General features: G+C 40.9%; 1 long non-coding RNA gene across 1 annotated transcript; it reads left to right on the plus strand.

Moving 5' to 3' along the window:
• Positions 1-299: 299 nt before the first annotated feature.
• On the plus strand, positions 300-4,121 carry LOC122561799 (uncharacterized). The gene is made up of 2 exons (XR_006315109.2): positions 300-926; positions 3,679-4,121. It is a non-coding gene; the product is annotated as an uncharacterized LOC122561799 (long non-coding RNA).
• Positions 4,122-4,966: the final 845 nt, after the last annotated feature.

Here is a 4,966-nt window from a genome sequence, read left to right on the forward strand (position 1 = left end):
CTTATAATTAAACGATCTCCGTGTTTTCAAAAAGCAGTGAAAGAAATGGTAGCTGGACCTAGTCATTTATCAAGCTAACCTTGTTCTACATTAAAGAGAAAATAAATTATATGCTCTTTCCACTTTTTTCTCCATGTGTCATTACGTCCCTACTGCAAATTGCACTGCAAACAACTTTTACATCTTTTCATCAGCAAAATATACTTGGCTCAAAGTTTTGAAAAGGAGTGGAAGCTTACTTGTGTCATATTCTGATGTGCCAACCTTTTGAATTTACTTTCATCAAAAGTGGGCGATGTGCAAAATTACCAGCCAATTGAATCAGATTGGCTTCTTACCAGTATGGTGGTGTGATAAAGCTGGTAGGATTATCGGACGTTACAATGAACTCTTCAAATTCTCAAATTTAATGCTGGAAGATATTAGGAAGCAATATACCAATGCTGGTATTGTTTACTCATGGCATCACCCTTGTCCTAGCTCTCTCTGCAATTCCTCCAGCTTACCAACCCTCCACGATTTCTGCACCTTTCCAGTTCTGGACTCCCACCCCGACCATCTCAATTTGGGACCTGCAACAAATGCTGGTCTTGACAGCCATGCTCATTTCATAAAAGAGTTAAAATAATCTCTGAAATTCGCTCCATAAAGAACTCTGTTCCTGTGTCGTAAATTGATACGTTTCTAATTCAAAGAGACTATATAAATGAAAGTAATTTGTTGTTGTCCCACTTCTCATGTTACTCGGTAATTCAGGAAGTGAAGACAGAGGCGGGAGTTTCCCAGCTCTCAGTGATTGGATTAGCGAGCCGCATAAAAGGCCACTTTCGGGGTTGTTTGTCCTTTTTGGTGGTGGGCATCTTCTCGTTCACGGGGAGGAGACGATGGCTCCTGCATATCTCTCTCTCTTCCCCCCCTCCAAAAGGGTAAGAGCACCATTTCATTGAGTTCTTCTTGCAAAAGCGTCTCCGACTCAGATTTTCTTTGGTCCTCAGTCTGTTTGTTTTATGCAGGGGATAGAATTTCCATTGACTTTCTTCCGGAACTTCTGGGTGTGGTGGGGTGAACTCACTTTGAAGGGAAGCCTGAAGAAATCATCTGGAATAGACATTACACCACTTGTCTAGAGTTTGTTTACCAGTTTGCTTCCCCACGTTTTGTATTCTGAGAGAGAAAACAACACAGTAGAAATCAGGAACAGGCTATTCAAGACTCAAGCCTATTCTCCATCCAGTTAGTGTTAATAATCAGTATCCAACATTGACCTCTACCCCCGGATATCCTTATTCAGCTGGTCTCTCTTGTGTGTCTCTTTTTTGTTAAAAATCACACAACACCAGGTTATAGTCCAACAGGTTTAATTGGAAGCACACTAGCTTTCGGAGCGATGCTCCTTCATCAGGTGATAGTGGAGGGCTCGATCGTAACAGCACATCGAGCCCTCCACTATCACCTGAAGAAGGAGCGTCGCTCTGAAAGCTGGTGCTTCCAATTAAACCTGTTGGACTATAACCTGGTGTTGTGTAATTTTTTAACTTTGTACACCCCAGTCCAACACCGGCATCTCCAAATCATCTCTTTTGTGCCTCTTTCCATCCTCCTCCTCCTTTCTCTTGCTCTCTTTCACTTCATTTGACGAAGGAGCACAGCTCTGAAAGCTTTGGTGTTGTGACTTCTGACTTTGTCCACCCCCTGTCCAATACCAGCATCTCCACATCATATCTTTCCTGTCAAGTTTATCACTTGTTTGTCTCACTTCCCTTTTTTGTGTCTGCCACTACCACTCCGCATCTTGTCTGTATACCTCTTTCTGCCTCTTTGCAAGCAATCAATTGGATTGTTTTACCTGCTAGTTTGGCCTACATTGGCATTAGCCTCTCTTGGTTCCATGTCACAATTTAAATTGTCTGTCTCTGTTCATGTACTCATTTTAAACAGTGTACCTTGTAGACTAGTTTCCAGTAGCCAGGTTCTGTCTAATTAGAGTGTAGAAAGGGATCCAAGATCAGGATGACTATATTCTCCTACTTGCCATTGTATTTGCTTCATGACTGAAGAAAAACTGCTCTGCCCAAGTCACAAGAAATTACGAAGTTGAGAATGCAGTCCAGTCCATGAAAGCCAACTTTCCTTCTATTGACTCCATCTACACTTTCCCTGTTTCAGGAAAGCAGTCAACATAATCAAAGACCAGTCCTATCCTGGTTATACTCTCTTCCACCCTCTTTCGTTGGTGCAGAAAGTTTGAAAACCTGTACCAATAAATTTAAGAACAGCTTTTTTTCCTGCTGTTTTCAAGCTTATGAACAGACCTCTCATTAGAATTGATCTTTGTCTGCACCTTCTCTTTAGCTGTAACTCTATTCTGCAAACTGAAAATCCATCAAAATTGAATCATGGCTCTCTATAGTTTCCTTATCCTGAATGTCCAAACCCTGTGAGGGACAACTGAGGTACACACTGGTGTCGAGTTGCCAGTCACCTCTGATTCCCCTGGAGTTTACATTACGTACACTCCCAACATTTTGTTGGGGAAGGACATATGTTTTAAAAATAAGATAAAATATATTTAACTGTACGGGCAGTCAAATTATAGGTCTCTTGATAAATTCTCCAGTTTTGTTTGGACAAATTCCTTGTGTGGATATTAATTTCAGGAAACCTTTTTTACACTTCAATAAATTTAAAAATGAGGCTTTTAAAAAATGGTTCTGACTGTCCCTTGCTTGAAGTCCGAAATGGTCACAACCATCACTTGTGATCTACACCAGGTACATTACCCATAATTTATTCATTCATGGAATGTAGTGGAGGGGGTCGTTAGGGCCGACTGCCTGCCCTTCTTCCGCCGTTACGTTAGGGCCTGGGTGTTCTTGGAGAAGGAGCTCGCGGTGTCCACCAGCACCCTGGAGTTGTTCAGGGAGAGGTGGGTGCCGCAGGGAGTGGAGTGCATTATTTCTCCCTCCAACTCTATTTTGATTTAGTCCCTACCCTCCCCTTCACTGTGTTGATCACATAGCATCGCCCTTTGATGTGAAGGGCAGTGCTTGTCACTGGGCACTCGGGTGTTTTCCTATCTTCCTGGTGGTGGAAATTGAATAAAGATTCCTGCACTTTTGTCTCTCACTGTGTCTCACACCTGCACGCACACACCATGGGTGCTGGGGGAAAAAATAAGCACTACTGCAGTTAGGCGGTAGTGTGGGGGTTAATAAAAAATAAGAAAAAATAAATAAACAGGTGTGAGCATTGCCCTTTGCTATAAAAAAAAGAAAAAAATATAAAATGACCCTTAAAATTAGTGATTTGGAGAATATTAGAATTGATCAGGGATGAGAATAGCAACTATGGGATTTCTGGGAATGAAATGGGAAACTTAAGGCTTTGGTTACGCTTGAGATTGGAGATCATTAGGAATAATGCAGACAAATGATTGCACTATTCAGAGGTGCAATCACACCTTTATTAAACAGAATGGTGAACAAACATCTGTCGATGAGTAGACAAAGGCTAACTAGTTGTGATGTAAGGAAGAATAAATTTATTGGAGCTTGAGGCATTAATGTAAAACCTATCCCGTTCTTGTTTGACAGCTTATCCATGGCCTGTGGAAAATGCAAATTTAACAGACTGCATCATATTTTATGATAATATGATATTGATCTCACTTCTTGGCAGGAGGAGAGGAGAGTTCCTGTCCAAGGCAGGGACACTAGTGTGTCAGCACACTAGTGCGCAGAACAGTGAAATGGAGACTGATCGAATAGATCTGGAAAGTGAAAGTATTGAAGACAAGAAATGGAAGGCACTGAGAAGTTATCTCTTCTGTTGCCTTTGATGCCTCTGATCGAAGAGAATGGACTGAAAGAGAACTTTGAACTTACAAGCAACATAATAAACCAACGTGTGACCTACGCAAGGAGTAAAAACAGAAATAACTTTTAAAGAATAAAATGAAGCGCAACTTTGAGCATAAACACGTGAAATGTATGAAATATTTTAAATTTATTTCTTATTTATTTTCTTTGCTTTTGGTTGACTGCGTTGCTTGGTTAGCTGAGATGGGGAGCGCTCAGCAGGGAAAAAACAGCTCCCAATAAATAAAACAAATTTAAAAAAAAGTTTTTATTGAAAAGCTTTTTAAAACCTTTTACAAAACATTTATATATGAAAGAATAACACCATCAAAACAGAAAAAAAGTACAAAGAACAAGGCCATAGTGTAGTACCGTTGTTAATAAACAACCCACAATTCTACCAAAACAAACATATCTGCTTAACTAAAACTAAACTACAAACATATTAAATAACTACTAGCTTAATCTACATTCAAATAACTTAATATCTCGCTCATCACATCTCCACTGAGGCTCCCATCCACAGTACCCATATTCTTTTCCTTCCAGTCTCCTCCTCCTGGGGCCCCACAGGCACCCATAAAGATTCTCACGGGCCCTGACTAATATTGCAACAAGTTGGCTTCAATATAATTTAAAAAGGGCTGCCACATCCTATAAAATTTATGTTTTGTGGTGATCTTGAGGGAGATGCTCCATCACCAGCCTATGCCACCCCATAAGACCTGGTGGCTTTTCCGACGTCCGTTTCACTGGAATGTTCTTCCTCGCACAGTAGGTAAGAATGTTACACAATCTCTTCTCGTGTTCCCCCAGAGAGGGCAAACTTGGCAACCCCAAAAGAAGAAATACCGGATCCATATTAATTTCAATCCCCAGGATGTCCTTTAGCACCCTTACTATAGCACTCCAGTATCTCTGGATCTTACAACGTGACCAATAACAATGTGCGAGAGTGCCTATATTAATTTTACATTCGGGATATTCTGGTGATACTCCTTCTTAAACTTAGCTAGGCTCTCTGGTGCCATATGTGCGCTGTGCAAGATCTTCAATTGCAAGGCCTGTGCTCTGTTACATCCTGAAATTTTCCTTACATGCCCCCAAAT

This window comes from Chiloscyllium plagiosum, unplaced genomic scaffold (genome assembly GCF_037043375.1).
Source record: "Chiloscyllium plagiosum isolate Xiang-an unplaced genomic scaffold, Cpla_swu_hap1 HiC_scaffold_23, whole genome shotgun sequence".
Lineage (NCBI taxonomy): Eukaryota > Metazoa > Chordata > Chondrichthyes > Orectolobiformes > Hemiscylliidae > Chiloscyllium > Chiloscyllium plagiosum.